Source organism: Elaeis guineensis, chromosome 5 (assembly GCF_000442705.2).
Source record: "Elaeis guineensis isolate ETL-2024a chromosome 5, EG11, whole genome shotgun sequence".
Lineage (NCBI taxonomy): Eukaryota > Viridiplantae > Streptophyta > Magnoliopsida > Arecales > Arecaceae > Elaeis > Elaeis guineensis.
Window position 1 is genome coordinate 129,574,359 of NC_025997.2, and position 19,798 is coordinate 129,594,156.

A 19,798-nucleotide genomic window follows, 5' to 3' on the forward strand; every position below is an offset into this window, starting at 1 on the left:
GTATGGTCTCTCGAGGGGTAACTTTAGAAAAGGCTCCAAATTCTTCCTTCAAAACTTATAGTCCACCATCTTTAATGATCTCATTCATCAATCGAATCTGCACTGTCCTTCCAATATCAACGGTCGTACATCCACCAATCCAGAAATTGACCGTTATACAAAGAGATTCAACTATCATCCCACCACGCGTCCATCTCCCATTGGATGCACCTGCAAAACATAGCATCAAGGACTACCACAATCATCAGGGCCATAACCCCTGCCACGCTGTTTATCATGTCGCGTACTCCACCAATTCAACGGTCGAGATCGAGCGACGAACATCTCCGCGAGACAACGTAACAGGCAGCTTTATTGCCGTGAAGAGTAACGGAGGGGGAGTAATTCTCTTGTTTTTTTTTTTTTTTTTTTTCAAAGCTTGGGGTTCAATGGCTTTGGAGAAACGACACCGGCCTTTTTCCTCTCGAGGCCATGTGATCGGCTCTCGATCGACGCGACGCTTATCGGCCGTCCGTGCTCGCAAGCTAGTGGAGGTTTTGTTGCACTACATGAACGATTCCTGGGTCCAAGCTGGTCTTTTTGGGAGCAAAAGCTGAGAAATTTGTACCGGAATGGCTGGTTCCAGCAAAAGCCGGGTGTTTTGGAGCTTTGGAGCTGCCACTAATGGCTGGTGGGTCTCAGAATGTGGTCTCGATGCTATAGGTGTGTTCTTTTTGCGTCGTTTTAGCGTTTCTGGGTTTTGGAAGAAGTCGGAGTTTTATTGGGAAAAAATTTTTGGAGTAATTTCTGCCTTCTTTTCTGTGTTTTGGCTTCTGGGAAATCTTGTATCTGTTTGGGGTTTTGGGGTTGTGAATTTATTCCTCCCAAAAGTATGGTTTTTGTTTTGTTTCTTGGTTATTTTTTTTTTCTTTTTTTAGTTTCTCTGATTGCAAGAACTACTGTTGGCTTTAGGGATGAGCCAAAGATGGGATTTTTATTAGGAACAGCATAGTGATTCTTGGGCTGTTGTTGAACATAACATCAGTGGTTTGGTCGTTTGGGGGATGCGGTTGGTGGCAAAAAATGGGACATTTGAGCAGTTTGGGCATCAGGCTGAGCCTTGTCTCAGGGTTCCTGTTCCTGGCGCTGGCAGCAGAGCTTTACTACTTGTTTTGGTGGAAGAAGAGAGAACATAACAGAGATATAGAGGCTAACTACACTAGTCCCGTGAGAGAGCTACTGTATCTCTTCTGCTGGAAGGAGCCATCTTCTCAGAGTCCCACGGCTCTCAATCCCCAAGAAATCTCCACTTCAGCAAATGCCACATGTCACGCCCCCGATCCGAGATTTGAATCGAGGATCATAGCAACTGCCGCATACTTATAGAATACTTTTTCCATAAGCATGCAAGACATCTCATCATGATATCTTCACAAACAGTTAAATAAATTTTTCTTCATTCAATAATCAAACCTTGGTTCAAATAACAAATCAAAACTAAGTGTTCAAAAGAAAGTAACTGTCTGACAATGTCAATACTAAAAACAAAACTAAAGGTCTTGAATCAATTCTGAGAAAATCTTAAATCAATGAGTTAACTCCATCTCTAATCGCTCTCCCAACCGAAATCCCGCATCATGCTAATTTTCTGGATCTGTAAAAAAAACATAAAACTTATCATGAGCTAAATAGCCCAGTAAGCAGTGTATACCTTTAACTGAATAATCAGGCAAATAATACTATGCATAACAATTCAATATGTAATTTCATGAAATCATATTCATACTGTCAATCATATTTAGAAGTCAATTCATCATAATTTCCAATTATGCTTTTCTTCTTAATTTCATCAATTTTTTAAATTCTTCTTACCAACCATGACTATGACCATATTATCCCTGTGACAGGGTCATAATACCGCGTATCTGCTTGCGGTGGGCTGCGAATCTGCTTGCGGTGGGCTGCGAATCATCTGGCAGCCAAGTCCTTTGGAACCGCTGGTCTAACTGGCGGTTTTGTCGCTGGTCTATCTGGCGACATGTCGCTGGTCTTACTGGCGACGTAAATCCTCAGGACAGTCAATTGCCAACGTATATGCCCCCGTTGGCGGGGTCCTCAACACAGTCAGGTTGTCAATTTCATATTGTCTTCCAATTCATATATTATTTTCAAGAATAATAAAATTAATTGATATTCGAGTCAAATCAATTATAACATTCTTTGAGATCATATATCATCATAATAATTGCTCAGCAAATAACATCATTCAATAAATAATTTTCTATAATTAACTTTCATCATAAATAATTCCAACAATTATTTCAATAAATAATTTCAATCACAATCATGCATAAATTTATTTAATTCATAATTTACCAGATAAATTCAGTAAAAGTAAACACTACTTACCTCAAAAGAAAGTCCAAACTAAAAATTCTAGAGATCTCGAAAATCCTTCTCAGAACCTGATACGTCAAATATCATATTTTAAATCAAAATTTCATCGAATTAAAAATAACTAATTTATTAAAAATCTAATGTCTCCACTAGGATCAATTCGTCGACAGCATCCCGATTTTCGAATTAACCCATGGACACCCTAATTTTATTTTTATTTTTATTGCTAAATTTTTTTTTAATAATAAATTAATTCCATAAATTCTATGATCTAGAGAGAGAAAGAGAGAGAGAGAGAGCAAAGAGAGTTTCTCTCTCTCAACCTTTTTTTTTTCTTTTCTTTTCTTTTTCTTCTTTTTTCTTTTCTTTTTCTTCTTTTTCTTCTTTTCTTCTTTTTTCTTTTTTTTTTTCTTCTTCTTCTTCCCGCGCCGGAACAGAGGACTCTTGTCCTCAGGCCTCAATCGGCCGTTCGGGCCGTGGCTGCCACGGCGAAGGCCGGCGGCCGACGGGCCATCTCCCCCAGTCACGGAGGAAACAGGGCCGGCGGTCAATTCCGATCGCCGGCGCCGGAGATTTCAAGGAAAAGAGACTCAAAAACAGAGTCTCTTTCCCGTCGGTAGATCGGCGACATTCGTCGCCGGCAGCCATGCACAGGAGCATGGGAGGAAGGAGAAGAAGGAGAGGAGGAAGAGAGGAACTTACCTCAGCCTCTTGGGACCTCGTCAGAGAGAAAACACGGCGAGAACCCAACTGTGCCCGCGGCTCTTCTTCGGGAAAATCGAAGAGAAAAAGAGGAGAAAAGAGTCGATGGATCGATTCTAAAGAGAGGGGGTCTTCTTATAGGAACTCCTAGGACTCCGAGGGGTCTTAGGAGTTCGATTCTTGCTCGGATTTAGCCAGAGAAGGAGACTCCTATCGGGAGTCTTCTTCCCGGTTCTGAATTCCTCTGTTTCCTGTTTTTTTTTTTTTCCGTTTTGGGCTTTGTGGGCTGTAATGGATTTGGGCTATAACATTCTTCACCCCTAAAAAGAAATTTCATCCTCGAAATTTTTCATACCTGTAGTCTCGAAGAGCTGGGGATATTTTTGCTTCATTTCTTCCTCTAGCTCTCAAGTAGCTTCTCTTTCTGAATGTCGACTCCACTGTATCTTGACATAAGGAATGTTGCGACGTCTCAGCACCTGTTCTTTACGGTCTACGATCCGTATCGGGTATTCTTCATATGTTAGATCCTTCCTGGCTTGTACTGGTTCAAGTTCCACGATGTGACTTGGATCTGGTAAATATTTCTTTAACATAGAAACATGAAAAACATTATGTACTCCTGCAAGTGAAGGGGGTAAGGCAAGTCGATAAGCCACCTCACCAATTCTTTCCAAAATCTCAAACGGACCCACATATCTGGGATTCAATTTGCCACGAATGCCAAATCTTGAGATTCCTTTTGAAAGAGATACTTTGAGAAATACATGGTCACCGACTTGAAATTCTAATTTTCGTCTCCTGTTGTCTGCATAACTTTTCTGTCTGCTTTGTGCTGCCCGAAGTCGTTCTTTAATTAATTGAATCTTCTCGACTGCTTGTTGAACAAGTTCAAGACCCAATATTCTTCGCTCACCGACATCATCCCAGTGAATCGGTGATCGACATCTTCTACCATATAAAGCTTCGTAAGGTGCCATACCAATGCTAGCCTGATAACTGTTATTGTAAGCGAACTCAATCAAAGGTAGATGCTCATCCCATGAACTTTTCATATCCAAAATACTGGTTCTCAACATATCTTCTAAGATCTGAATAGTTCTCTCTGACTGACCATCAGTCTGTGGATGAAAGGCTGTACTGAAGTTCAATTTTGTTCCTAATGCCTTGTGTAAGCTCTTCCAAAACTGTGATACAAATCTGGTGTCTCTATCCGATACGATGGTCACTGGAATTCCATGTAATCTTACAATTTCTTTCATATATAACTTTGCTAGTCGTTCCAAGGTAAATCCAACTCTAATTGGAAGAAAGTGTGCAGACTTTGTCAATCGGTCTACAATCACCCAGGCTGCATCATTTTTACTGGGAGTCTTTGGTAGTCCAGTTACAAAATCCATAGTGATATGTTCCCACTTCCAAACTGGAATATCAAGAGGTTGAAGTAGTCCCGCAGGTCTCTGATGTTCAGCTTTAACTTGTTGACACACCAAACATTGAGCCACGAATTGAGCGATCTCTCTCTTCATATTATTCCACCAGTACATTTCTTTTAAGTCTCTATACATCTTGGTACCTCCCGGATGAACTGTATAACCGGTCTGATGTGCTTCCTGAAGTATTTCATGCTTGAGTGCTGAATCATTGGGTACGCAAATCCTATTTTCGAACCTTAACGAACCGTCTTCATGTATCTTGAATTCAGATTGAACACCAGCTTCCACTGAATTTCTTATTTTTATTAGTTGTGGATCATCATTCTGGGCAACTGAAATTCTTTCAATGAGTGCTGGCTGAACCCTCATGTTGGCTAACCGTACTGTTGAGTCATATATTCGGATGTCTAATTCCAGTTTTCTTATATCCTTTAACAATTGACTTTGGTGTGTGATTAACACCGCCAAATTTCCCACAGATTTCCTACTAAGGGCATCAGCAACAACATTAGCTTTTTCCGGATGATAATGGATTGTTAAATCATAATCTTTTAATAGTTCTAACCACCTTCTCTGTCTCATGTTTAATTCTTTCTGTGTAAAAATGTACTTCAAGCTCTTATGATTTGTAAACACTTCACACTGCACACCGTATAAGTGATGTCTCCAAATTTTTAGGACAAAAATCACTGCAGCTAATTCCAAATCATGTGTCGGATAATTTTATTCATATGGTTTCAGTTGTCTTGAGGCATAGGCTACTACCTTACCATGTTGCATCAATACACATCCGAGTCCCTTTTTAGATGCATCACTATATATTATGAAACCTTCATTTCCTGTTGGTATAGTAAGGATAGGGGCTGACACTAATCGTTGTTTTAATTCTTGAAAACTCTGTTCACAATCTTCAGACCACTCGAATTTAACTCCTTTTTGAGTAAGACGAGTCAAAGGTGCAGCTATGCGGAAAAATCCTTCTACAAATCGTCTGTAATATCCTGCCATTCTCAGAAAACTTCGAATCTCAGAAATATTTGTAGGTCTGTTCCACTGCATCACAGCTTCCACTTTTGCTGGATCCACAGAAATTTCATCTTTAGATACGATGTGTCCTAAAAAGGCTATTTTGTCCAACCAAAATTCACATTTCTTAAATTTGGCATAAAGTTTCTCTTTCCTCAATATTTGTAGTACACACCGTAAATATTCTTCATGCTCCAATTTACTTCTTGAATATATCAGGATATCGTCAATAAATACGACAATAAATTTATCAAGATAAGATCTGAATATTCTGTTCATTAAATCCATAAAGGCTGCTGGAGCATTGGTTAACCCAAAAGGCATCACTAAAAATTCATAATGTCCATAACGAGTTCTAAATGCCGTCTTTGGTATGTCCTCTGTTTTAATTTTTAACTGATGATACCCTGAACGAAGATCAATTTTAGAAAAGACTTGTGCACCTTGCAGCTGATCAAACAAATCATCAATTCGAGGTAGAGGATACTTATTTCTGATAATATTTTTATTCAACTCTCTATAGTCGATACAGAGTCTCATACTACCATCTTTCTTCTTCACAAATAAGACTGGAGCTCCCCAAGGAGATACACTAGGCCTTATAAAACGTTTATCCAATAAATCTTGTAATTGATCTTTTAACTCCTTTAATTCCATAGAGGCCATTCTGTAAGGAGCTTTAGAAATCGGATTGGTATTAGGTGCCAACTCAATAGTAAATTCAAATTCTCTATCTGGGGGTAGTCCGACTAAATCATCAATGAATACATCCGAAAATTCATTTACGATAGGAATATCCTGTAACTTCAATTCATCATGTTCTTTATTCTTTATTGATACTAGGTAACCTCTACATCCCTTTCTTATCATCTGTCTAGCTTGTTCAGGTGAAATAATACGTGGAGGGGTGGTTCCTATACTTCCATCAAAACTAAAAGTTAATTCTTTCGGTATGTGAAAGTTCACTCTTTTTCCATGACAATCCACAGAGGCATGATAGGTAGCCAGCCAATCCATTCCTAGAATGACATCGAAATCATACATATCCAGGACCACCAAATCTACTGGTAATTCTCTTTCTCCTATCTTAATACTACAGGACTTGCACACACTTTCGGTACTCAAAATATCACCTACTGGTGTCTCAACATATAATTTGGTTTCCATGGGTTCACAACCTATATCATGCTGTCTAATAAAAGTAGTGGATATAAAGGAGTGTGTAGCATCAGAATCAAACAAAACTGAAGCATGAATACCAGATACAGGAATGGTACCTGTCACCACAGCATTGGAGGCCTGAGCATCTTGTTGTGTGAGGGCATAGATTCTTCCTTGAGTTTTCGACCTTTGACCTCCGTCCTTTGCTTGTGTTGATCTATTTTCATCCATCTGCGGGCAATCTGCAATCTTGTGTCCTTTCTGACCACATCTAAAACACGAACCAGTATTCCATGGGCAATTAGAAGTCTCATGCTCTCTTCGGCCACATCTCGAACATTTAGCTGTCTCATTCTCACGATTCTTATCAGTTGCTGGCTTCTTTGCTGGAACCTTATTGTTCTGGTTTCGTCCTTGAGTTTCACTAAATCTATTTCTCTTCTTCTGATTCCGTTCACGCTCCGCATGAGCTTCATATTCTGCAATGGATCTGTTACCCTGTCTCAGGTGAATGAACTCCTGTTCTTTCTGTATTCTGACACTTCGGGGGAAATACTTGTCAAAGAATTCATCTTGAAATCTCTCCCAAGTGAGTGGTATCCCATCGTGCTCATATTTTTGTTCCAGTATACGCCACCAGTTGTATGCCTCGCCTTGTAACAGATATGCTGTATAGCGGATCTTCTCTTCATCTTGGCATTCTTGCACGGCGAAGGCCTTCTCCATTTTCATAATCCAGTTATCTGCTTCTTGTGGCTCGATGGTCCCTTTGAAGGCTGGAGGGGCTAGCTTCTTAAATTTGACGATATTGTTTCTTTGCATCGGATGTTCTCCATGTCCAGGTGCCGGTGGAAAATGCTGATGTGGCTGTGCATGTTGTTATTGAAGTAACTGTTGTTGTGTTTGAACTACTCCGATCAGAGTTTGCATTAGTTGAGTCATGTTCGGCTCCTGTGCTGTCGGAGTATTTCTGGTAGGATCATGGATTCCCTCCTGCTGAGTTGTACCACTGTTTAATTGGGGAGTATTATCGCCAAGTGGATTTGATGTCCCTCCTACCGTTCCTTGAGTATTCCTCGCTCGTCGCGGAGGCATATTGACCTATGTTAGATTTGAGATAATAACTTATCCTTAATAAGGTTATAACTTGTGACAAGTCAAATCATAATTATCATAACTTAACCTTTCAATTTTTTAATGTCTACCCATCACTCACTTTATTCTACATGTCTCTATCTATCTACTTATGCTCTGATACCATATTAATTGTCACGCCCCCGATCCGAGATTTGAATCGAGGGTCATGGCAACCGCCGCATACTTATAGAATACTTTTTCCATAAGCATGCAAGGCATCTCATCATGATATCTTCACAAACAGTTAAATAAATTTTTCTTCATTCAATAATCAAACCTTGGTTCAAATAACAAATCAAAACTAAGTGTTCAAAAGAAAGTAACTGTCTGACAATGTCAATACTAAAAACAAAACTAAAGGTCTTGAATCAATTCTGAGAAAATCCTAAATCAATGAGTTAACTTCATCTCTAATCGCTCTCCCAACCGAAATCCCGCATCATGCTAATTTTCTGGATCTGTAAGAAAAACATAAAACTTATCATGAGCTAAATAGCCCAGTAAGCAGTGTATACCTTTAACTGAATAATCAGGCAAATAATACTATGCATAACAATTCAATATATAATTTCATGAAATCATATTCATACTGTCAATCATATTTAGAAGTCAATTCATCATAATTTTCAATTATGCTTTTCTTCTTAATTTCATCAATTTCTTAAATTCTTCTTACCAACCATGACTATGACCACATTATCCCTGTGGCAGGGTCATAATACCGCGTATCTGCTTGCAGTGGGCTGCGAATCATCTGGCAGCCAAGTCCTTTGGAACCACTGGTCTAACTGGCGGTTTTGTCGCTGGTCTATCTGGCGACATGTCGCTGGTCTTACTGGCGACGTAAATCCTCAGGACAGTCAATTGCCAACGTATATGCCCCCGTTGGCGGGGTCCTCAACACAGTCAGGTTGTCAATTTCATATTGTCTTCCAATTCATATATTATTTTCAAGAATAATAAAATTAATTGATATTCGAGTCAAATCAATTATAACATTCTTTGAGATCATATATCATCATAATAATTGCTCAGCAAATAACATCATTCAATAAATAATTTTTTATAATTAACTTTCATCATAAATAATTCCAACAATTATTTCAATAAATAATTTCAATCACAATCATGCATAAATTTATTTAATTCATAATTTACCAGATAAATTCAGTAAAAGTAAACACTAGTTACCTCAAAAGAAAGTCCAAACTAGAAATTCTAGGGATCTCGAAAATCCTTCTCAGAACCTGATACGTCAAATATCATATTTTAAATCAAAATTTCATCGAATTAAAAATAACTAATTTATTAAAAATCTAATATTTTCACTAGGATCAATTCGTCGACAGCATCCCGATTTTCGAATTAACCCATGGACACCCTAATTTTATTTTTATTTTTATTGCTAAATTTTTTTTTAATAATAAATTAATTCCATAAATCCTATGATCTAGAGAGAGAAAGAGAGAGAGAGAGAGAGAGAGCAAAGAGAATTTCTCTCTCTCAGCCCTTTTTTTTTCCTTCTTTTTCTTTTCTTTTTCTTCTTTTTCTTTTCTTTTTCTTCTTTTTCTTCTTTTCTTCTTTTTTCTTTTTTTTTTCTTCTTCTTCTTCCCGCGCCGGAACAGAGGACTCTTGTCCTCAGGCCTCAATCGGCCGTTCGAGCCGTGGCTGCCACGACGGAGGCCGGCGGCCGACGGGCCATCTCCCCCGATCACGAAGGAAACAGGGTCGGCAGTCAATTCCGATCGCCGGCGCCGGAGATTTCAAGGAAAAGAGACTCAAAAACAGTCTCTTTCCCGTCGGTAGATCGGCCACATTCGTCGCCGGCAGCCATGCACAGGAGCATGGGAGGAAGGAGAAGAAGGAGAGGAGGAAGAGAGGAACTTACCTCAGCCTCTTGGGACCTCGTCGGAGAGAAAACACGGCGAGAACCCAACTGTGCCCGCGGCTCTTCTTCGGGAAAATCGGAGAGAAAAAGAGGGGAAAAGAGTCGATGGATCGATTCTAAAGAGAGGGGGTCTTCTTATAGGAACTCCTAAGACTCCGAGGGGTCTTAGGAGTTCGATTCTTGCTCGGATTTAGTCGGAGAAGGAGACTCCTATCGGGAGTCTTCTTTCCGGTTCTGAATTCCTCTGTTTCCTTTTTTTTTTTTTTTTTTTTTTTCCGTTTTGGGCTTTGTGGGCTGTAATGGATTTGGGCTATAACACCACAGGTCACTCCGATGATGGTCATCTTTACCTCCACTCGAACTCAGGTAACGATCTTCTCTTGAGGCCATTTGGAGGAGGAGAAGAGAGCATGGAGGCAGAGCTCATGAGGCTTCACAGCCTCTCAGGGCCTCCAAGGTTTCTCTTCGCCATCAAAGAGGAGACCAAAGAGGACTTGGAGTCAGAGGATGGGAGATCCAGAGGAGGGAGGAGCAGGAAAGGTTCCAGAGGGAAGAGCTTGAGTGATTTGCTGGTCTCGTGGAGACCCCATTTTTAACTCCTCCCTCTTCCCCTCTCTCCACCCCACCTCTAACCCCTTTGGATTGCTACAGTCAACATGGATTCAACCCCCTCTTTGAATCCTCGAAGGAAGATGATTTGAGTAGGCTGAAGTCCTCAGCCCCTCCAAAGTTCAAGTTTTTGAAGGACGCTGAGGAGAAGCTCTCAAGGAAAACACTAATGGAAGAAGCCATGAAGCCCCAGAGAAATGGGGAAGTCGTCGAGGATGTGGCCAAGCAACAAGCTTCTGTTCCTTCTCATAATCCTATTGCTGCTGCCTCTCCTCCCCCATGCCCACCAGAAGAGGAGGATGGGTCTTTCATTACTATAGTCATGGGAAAGAATAGAGAGAAGGGGCACCAACTCTATTCAAGCTCTTCACAGGTAATTCCATCACCTTCTTCTCCTTCAAACATTAGAGCAACCCATGGGAAGCCTATTTCCCACCTGAGTTCCAAGGAATGAGTAGTAGTCATGGTCTTAATTGTTGTTTGATCTTTAGTCCACCATTAGATTGGTCTGTGAAGATTGTAAAGAGGAATATAAAAGAAACTCTGTTTTGCTTATCAATCTGGCAGCGAGTTCGGTAGCCCATTCAGGTTTTTAGTATTTTAATTTCTCCACTCCTATGCTGTGCAACATTGTCTTTTATTTGTCCCCTTTTAATCCACAAGAGGCAGCTGTGCCCTATGTATCATGAGCTTCTGTTTGCCATCATTCCAATTTTATTTTTTAAAGCCCCCACAATCGATATTTAGAGATTCTCTACTGCAAAGATACCAGAAAAGAAGTATAGTTTCCATCCTCGTCTTCCAGTGTCTGAACCTGTAATTATTCATGTGAGTGGTACCGCTGGCCCTGCAACCCCTTGCCCCTCTTTGTCAAAAGGTGAGGCAGTCGTGTTATTTTTTCTCGAGAGAACTCACTTTCCTACTCTTTCCATTTACTTCTAGACAACTCCACAAACCTTTCTTTTATTCCTTTTTAACCTAGTTAAATATTGCCTTGGTTCATTCACCCCCCATTGGAAGGGATCTAGAGATGGTCAAAAAAAAGGACAAGGATTTTGACATAAAGCAGGTTTTAGGTATTCTAGATGAGACTACTTTAGGGATGAGGTTGGAGTAAAATCACTCTATTATGAGATGGGAGTTGGTAATTCCCTTGCAAAGTGTGGCAGATATACCAGATGATTTTTGAGGTGGGTGGGGAGCTGAGGTTGTCAACTTAAGAAAGTAACCCTGCTAAGAGGGGAAGGATTGCAAGCTTTACATCTTTATTAGTTGTGTGATCCCAATTCAACAAAATAGCTGCAAACCTAATTTCTCACCCAAAAATGGGGAAGGATTGGAAGCTAGAGTACTTGTGGGAATTTCCAATGCCTTTTCCTAACTCCAATTCAAGTCAGGTGTGACCCCATGGCGATATTTACAGTACAAATCACCTAAGTTCGTAGCCTTTGCACCTTGGTTGGTGCTGATCTGCAATACATGTGCTATATTTGTGGTCCATGACAAAGGCTGTGGCAAAAGCCACATTTCCTACTGGCATTTTGGCCATATCTCTGTAAAGATCAGGAACACCAATTCCTTTTTCTGACAGATGAAGATACCTCTGTTTCAATTCTTTAATCTGATAATCCTGCACAAGTCTTTCGGATAGCATCATGGAGTGGCGTGTTAATTACTTATCAGGTTTTCTTTTTTGTTTTTCTTTTCATTCTTGCTAAATAGAACAGGTCATTCTTTGAGCACAAATCCTTAGTGTATGCGGTTTGAATCATAGAGTGCTGCACCTAGTAGATGATGGAGGTCAATCAAACAAGTCAGTCTTATGTGTATGTCATACATGTCTTGTTTATGTCATACATGTCTTGTTTGATGGCCGTCCATTTTCTGATAGCAGCACTCTATGGTCCACATAATGCATCATAGAGGATTCTCGATCTCATTGTTTTTATATTTTAAATTTATTTCTTATGTAATTTTAATCTTTGCTGAAATGAATTCTTTAAGACAAGGGCTTAACTGCATCTGCATAACAAATCCAAATTATGCTCTAAATTATGGAATCATTACCATAAACTGGTTACTTATGGATAGCAACTTACTGTATGGCAAAAAGAAGCATTGGAGGGTTCTCAAAAGTAAGCTGTATATGAGGCAGGGAGAGATGTTTCAATTTAAGAAAATAAAAAAAAATTGAATCAAAAGAGAAGGAAAGAAAAAGGAATGAGAGTGAGAAGGAGAAAAAAATATAAAGAGCAGATTGAGAATGGGAATGTTAATCTAGCTGCTCTCAGTACGTTTTCTATGCGGGCTCTTACTTTGATTCATCGGCTTCAACAGCTTGTGCCAATTCCTGCTGTGTTAAGCTATCATACTGTCATAGCCCAAAACCTAGTCTAACCAAGCCCAATCCAGCAGACCCAAGCCCAAAAAAAAAAAAAAAAACAGAGGAATCAAAATCGGGAAGAAGACTCTCGATAGGAGTCTTCTTCTCCGGCGAGACCCGGGCGAGATCGGAATCCTAGGACCTCTCGGAGTCCTAGGGTTCTCTATAAAAGGACCTTTCCCTCCCTTGAAGCCGATCATTGGCCCTTTTCCCCTCTTTTCCTCTCCGATTTTTCCGAATTAGAGCCGCGGATCCTTGCTTCGTTTTCACCGTGATTGCCCGTCGGTGGGGTCACCGGAGGCCGAAGTGAATCTTCCTCTTCTTCCTCTCATCTTTCTTCTTCCTCCCGTGCATTTGTGCGCAGCTGCCGGCGACGAGAGTCGTCGATTTTCGGTCGGAAAAAGGGACCTCTGTTTTGGTCTCTTTTTTCTGTGAATTTTTCGATGCCGGCGATCGGTTGCGATCGCCGGCCATGCTCCTTCGTGACCGGGGGAGTGGCCCCTCTCTACTGCCGGCCTCCACCGCGGCGGTCGTGGCCTGAACGGCCCGGCACAAGGAGGGGACTGCCGTCCTCTGTTCGGCCTGGAAGGAGTCTAGAGAAGAAGAAGAAAAGAGAAGAAAAAGAAAAAAAAAAGAAAAGAAAAAGAAGAAAAAGAAAAGAAAAAAAAAGAGAAAGAAGAAAAAGAAAAAAAAAAGAAAAGGAAAGAAAAAGAAGAAAAAAAGAGAAAAATAAAATAAAATAAAAAATAAATAAAAAATAAAAAATAAAAATAAATATATATATATATATATATATTTATATATAAATAAATAAATAAATAAATAAAAATAATAATAATAAAAAATGATGAGAGAGAGTTTCTCTCTCTTCTCTCTCTTCTCTCTCTTCTTTCAGTCTGAACCCTTATTTTTTCTCTCTAGAATTGAACTTTCTCTCTCTAAAATTTTCTCTCTCTAGATTGTTTCTCTCTCTTGATGGATTTCTCTCTCTCTAAAGTTATTCCTCTAGGATTAGCGTAGTGGAAGGCTTCATTTGATGATTTGATCGAGTTTAGGGAAGAGTCTGATTTTAAGTGAGGTTTTGATTTTGGGATTTGTTAGATTTAATTTTGAATTAAAATTAATATAAAAATATAATTTTGGATAATAGACACGGAAGAATCTCATAGAAGTTAGTCGATCTATTCATTCAGTGCTTCGTGAAAGGTAAGTAATGAATCATCTTCTCGAGATATTCCATATTTATTCTGAAAATAAATAATTATTCTCTGAAATTATGCATGAATTATGAATTATGTTTTGAAAGAAAAGTACTTTTAAAATATTATGGTACGTCGATTATGCACATGTTCAGTAAAAAATTATGATATATTATGATACAAATTGTTTTGATACAGATCGGATTTATGCTCTCAGCCTAACTATGTTTCAGTGGGTCCCATCAATGGGGATTATACGTTGGTACTTAGTGGATCCTGTCAGTGGGGGTTGTGCGCTGGTGTTTGTGGACCCTACCAGTGGGGGTTGTGCGCTGGTATTCTGTGAACTCCGTCAATGGGGGTTAAACGTTGGTCATAGTCAAGGCTGTTGAGTTACGAGTATTTTGCATCGAATCGGATTTATGATTATATTATATGTGAATATTTGAAAATATTTGATTTGTATTAAATCAGCATAAAATATACTCTTATGTTTATTTGCAACATTATTCTTGAAAAGTAAATAATATCTGAAATATCTAGTTGAGATATTTGTTACTTACTGGGCTGTCTAGCTTATTACCTTTCTTTCTATTTTTCAGATTCAGATAATTAATTTCGAGCATGGGAAGAAATATTGAGACAGAGCTTTTAGAGGCGAGATTTAGCATTGTCAATTTCAATAAACTTAGATCTATTGTTTTATTTTTAGCAAAAATTTTATTGGATGTAAGACATTTGATATAATTACTTGAATTACAGTTGAATAATAATTATTTGAATTTATTCCGCTGTGATGCATTGATATCGTGATGAGATGCCTTGCATGCTTATGGAGAGAGTTCTTCATGAGTATGCGGCGGTTGCCGCGACCCTCGATTCACAATCTCGGGTCGGGGGCGTGACAATTAATATGGTATCAGAGCATAAGTGGATAAATTATGACACATAGAATTTGACATAGTATGAGTGTAGGTGGGTAAACATTAGGTATATTGGGACGTTAAAGTATGAGCATCATAATAAATCTATCCTAACAAATAGATAAATGAATCTAATAAGGTTTTACTACTACAAGGTTACCATGCCTCCCCGTATAATGACAAGAACTACTCAAGGAATTGCAAGAGAGACATCACAACCACGGGATGGTAGCACTCCCCATCTAATCAGTGGCACCCCTCAGGAGGAGGGAGTCGTAGATCCTAATGGGAGTACTTCGAAGCACGTCAAGAACCAGATATGGCTCAGTTAATGCAGACCCTAATCAGGATGGTACAAGCGCAACAATAAATACAGCAGCAAATGCTTGAACAACAGCAGATACAACGAGATACACAACAACATCAACATCCACCATCACAACATGGAGAGCAACCAGTACAACGGAACAACATTTCAGAATTTAAAAAGCTTGCTCCTCTAGCTTTCAAGGGGACTATTGAACCTTTGGAGGCTGATAACTGGATAATGGAGATGGAGAAGGCCTTCGCTGTCCAAGAGTGTCTTGATGAAGAAAAGATTCGATATGCAGCTTATTTACTACAAGGAGAAGCATACAACTGGTGTCAGCGACTACAGCGCAAGTATGAACAAGACGGCGAAATACTTACCTGGGAAAGATTTCGGATTGCATTCTATGATCAGTATTTTTCTCGGAGTATAAGGATCCAGAAAGAGCAAGAGTTTATTTATTTGAAGCAAAAGGGTATGAGTGTGACTGAATATGAAGCAAAATTTACAGAGTTAGCAAAATTTGCTCCGAGATTAGTGGATGGTGAGCAAGAACGTGTTCACAAGTTCGAGATGGGACTGAGAACTGAGATTCGAAAACAAGTGGTTCCATATGAATTGACAACTTATGCAGATGTAGTAAACAAAGCACTGATAATTGAAAGAGAAGTCAATGAAGGACGCATGAAAAGGGAAAGAAAGCAAAGAAAGAGAGCAAAATCAAATGATACACAAGGGCAGAATAATAAAAACATCAAAAGATCAGCTAAGGGAGCAATAGATAATAAGACTCAACAAATTGATAGTGAGCCGTGCTCCAGATGTGGCAAAAATCATGCAGACAAGGATTACTATTGGAATATAGGTGCTTGTTTCAAATGTGGTCAGATGGATCATAAAATTGCTAGCTGCCCACTAAATACAGAAAATCAAGTTGGTCAAAGAACTTATGAAGGACAACATAAGGGTGGTGGACAGATTTCTAAAACCCAGGGAAGAGTTTATGTGCTTACTCAACAGAATGCACAGGCTTCCAATACAATGATGACAGGTATGAAAAATTTTGAGGACGAAATTTCTTTTTAGGGGTGAAGAATGTCATAGCCCAAAACCTAGCCCAACCAAGCCCAATCCAGCAGACCCAAGCCCCCAAAAAAAAAAAAAAAAAACAGAGGAATCAAAATCGGGAAGAAGACTCCCGATAGGAGTCTTCTTCTCCGGCGAGACCCAGGCGAGATCGGAATCCTAGGACCTCTCGGAGTCCTAGGGTTCTCTATAAAAGGACCTTTCCCTCCCTTGAAGCCAATCATCGGCCCTTTTCCCCTCTTTTCCTCTCCGATTTTTTTGAATTAGAGCCGCGGATCCTTGCTTCGTTTTCACCGTGATTGCCCGTCGGTGGGGTCACCGGAGGCCGAGGTGAGTCTTCCTCTTCTTCCTCTCTTCTTTCCCCTTCCTCCCTTGCATTTGTGCGCGGCTGCCGGCGACGAGAGTCGCCAATTTTCAGTCGGAAAAAGGGACCTCTGTTTTGGTCTCTTTTTCTCGTGAATTTTTCGGCGCCGGCGATCGGTTGGTCTCTTTTTCTCGTGAATTTTTCGGCGTCGGCGATCGCAACCGATCGCCGGCCATGCTCCTCTGTGACCGGGGGAGTGGCCCCCCTCTGCCGTCGTCCTCCACCACGACGGCCGTGGCCTGAACGGCCTGGCACAAGGAGGGGACTGCCGTCCCCTGTTCGGCCTGGAAGGAGTCGAGAGAAGAAGAAGAAAAGAGAAGAAAAAGAAAAAAAAAGAAAAGAAAAAGAATAAAAAGAAAAGAAAAAGAAGAAAAAGAAAAGAGAAAGAAGAAAAAAAAAGGAAAAGGAAAGAAAAAGAAGAAAAAGAAGAAAAAAAAGAGAAAAAGAAAATAAAAAAAATAAAAAAAATAAAAAATAAAAAATAAAAATAAATATATATATTTATATATATATATATAAATAAATAAATAAATAAATAAATAAAAATAATAATAATAATAAATGATGAGAGAGAGAGTTTCTCTCTCTTCTCTCTCTTCTTTCAGTCTGAACCCTTATTTTCTCTCTTTAGAATTGGACTTTCTCTCTCTAAAATTTTTTCTCTCTAGATTGTTTCTCTCTCTTGATGGATTTCTCTCTCTCTAAAGTTATTCCTCTAGGATTAGCGTAGTGGAAGGCTTCATTTGATGATTTTGATCGAGTTTAGGGAAGAGTCTGATTTTAAGTGAGGTTTTGATTTTGAAATTTGTTAAATTTAATTTTGAATTAAAATTAATGTAAAAATATAATTTTGGATAATAGGCATGGAAGAATCTCCTAGAAGTTAGTCGATCTATTCATTCAGTGCTCCGTGAAAGGTAAGTAATGAATCATCTTCTCGAGATATTCCATATTTATTCTAAAAATAAATAATTATTCTCTGAAATTATACATGAATTATGAATTATGTTTTGAAAGAAAAGTACTTTTGAAATATTATGGTACGTCGATTATGCACATGTTTAGTGAAAAATTATGATATATTATGATACAAAGTATTTTGATGCTCTCAGTCTAACTATGTTTCAGTGGGCCCCGCCAATGGGGATTATACGTTGGTACTTAGTGGACCCTGCCAGTGGGGGCTGTGCGCTGGTGTTTGTGGACCCTGCCAGTGGGAGTTGTGCGCTGGTATTCTGTGGACCCCGCCAATGGAGGTTAAACGTTGGTCATAGTCAAGGCCGTTGAGTTACGAGTATTTTGCATCGAATCGGATTTATGATTATTTTATATGTGAATATTTGAAAATATTTGATTTGTATTAAATCAGCATAAAATATACTCTTATGTTTATTTGCAATATTATTCTTGAAAAATACATAATATCTGAAATATCTAGTTGAGATATTTGTTACTTACTGGGCTGTCTAGCTCATTACCTTTCTTTCTATTTTTCAGATTCAGATAATTAATTTCGAGCGTGGGAAGAAATATTGGGACAGAGCTTTTAGAGGCGAGATTTAGCATTGTCAACTTCAATAAACTTAGATCTATTGTTTTATTTTTAGCAAAAATTTTATTGGATGTAAGACATTTGATATAATTACTTGAATTACAGTTGAATAATAATTATTTAAATTTATTCCGCTGTGATGCATTGATATCGTGATGAGATGCCTTGCATGCTTATGGAGAGAGTTCTTCATGAGTATGCGGCGGTTGCTGCGATCCTCGATTCACAATCTCGAGTCGGGGACGTGACACATACTTTTAACTCTATGAAGCAAGGGACTTTCTCAATTACTATACTGTATTCAAGTCAATCCATTATTTCAATTCTTCAAGCACTCTACTCTGGAAACTTCAAGAATTGATTCTCAAGCACAAGAACCTCAGAGACATTAGATTTACTACTCTTTCGAAATTTCATCTCATATCCCTCATGCATGCGAATGTCAGGGCGATCAGAATTACTTGTGTTTTGCTTCTCTATTTGCGATCAACTGTATTCTCTGGATCATTTTTCTATCAGGTTGTGTGTTTCCTCCAATCTGCTTGTTATCACTTCACCTTTCAAGATGCTGCTCGATCTTTATTCAGATGGTTCTTGCTCATCTTTACTTCCGCTTCCAAGATGCTGGTAATCCCTTCACTGCTGCTGCTCCAACACGATGGTCTGGCTGAGTATTGCTTTATTTCCTCCTATGGCTGCAACCATTCAACTGGTTGTCTATTTTCTTCCCATCATCATAGTTGGTATTGCTATGCTTATAAGCGTTGCTTATTCATATATTCTGCTATCTGCTGTGACATTGCTTGTCTCCTCAAAGTAAGGATCATGCATTGACTTCATCATCAACATAACTTCCCAAGCACTCGGCAATGGATCATGATAGGGTCGTTGAAAGATTAGGGGCTCATCGGACTTTTGCTCAGCTACTTTGACCGTCTGCTATATCACTCATTTCTATTATGCACCATGGTTATAATGGACTCTCTCTATCCGAGTATTTCTATGGATTTATGGCTACATAAAACTGATCGTCACTGCTGCTATGTGTCTGTTACCAGTTACTATCACTGAAGCATTATGTCTTTCACTTATCATTGGGCTTCATTGGACTGCTGGCATGCCTTCTGTTCTCAAACTGTCTACATTATGTTGTATATCTTCGCCTCTTTGTAATTACCCTGTCCGTGTCTTCTGTAAACAGCTGACCTTTTACTTCTAATATAGCATTGTTTCCTCTCCACAACACCAACCACCCCACCAAAAAAAAAAAAAAGAAAGAAAGGATCATACAGGAGGGAAAGCTAGGCAGAGCATGTTAATTAGATGCTCCTAGACGTCACAAAATTGGCCTCCAGCCTAAGATGAAGTCATCTTCATAAATTCTGTTCCTAACAAATGTCTCTGCTTTCTTTTTTTTTGGGTACAAAGAAATCTCTCCGTTTCAATATCTTTCTCATGCCCTTCTTTGGGCCATAAAAAGACATCCTTCTGCACCATCTCTTGGACATGCTATCATTGCTAGTGTGACAAGGTAGCTGTGGCTTCGTAATATTTGGGAATGCAATTTGGTTATGGTCTCTTTGAAAGACGTGGTCCATTCCACCGAAAAGGATCGAACGGCGTCGTGCCTTGGAGGCCAAATGGGT

General features: G+C 39.3%; 1 pseudogene; it reads left to right on the forward strand.

Moving 5' to 3' along the window:
• The first annotated feature begins 409 nt into the window (after window positions 1-409).
• LOC114914214 (uncharacterized) lies at window positions 410-19,395 on the forward strand (annotated as a pseudogene).
• The last annotated feature ends 403 nt before the right edge of the window (window positions 19,396-19,798 follow it).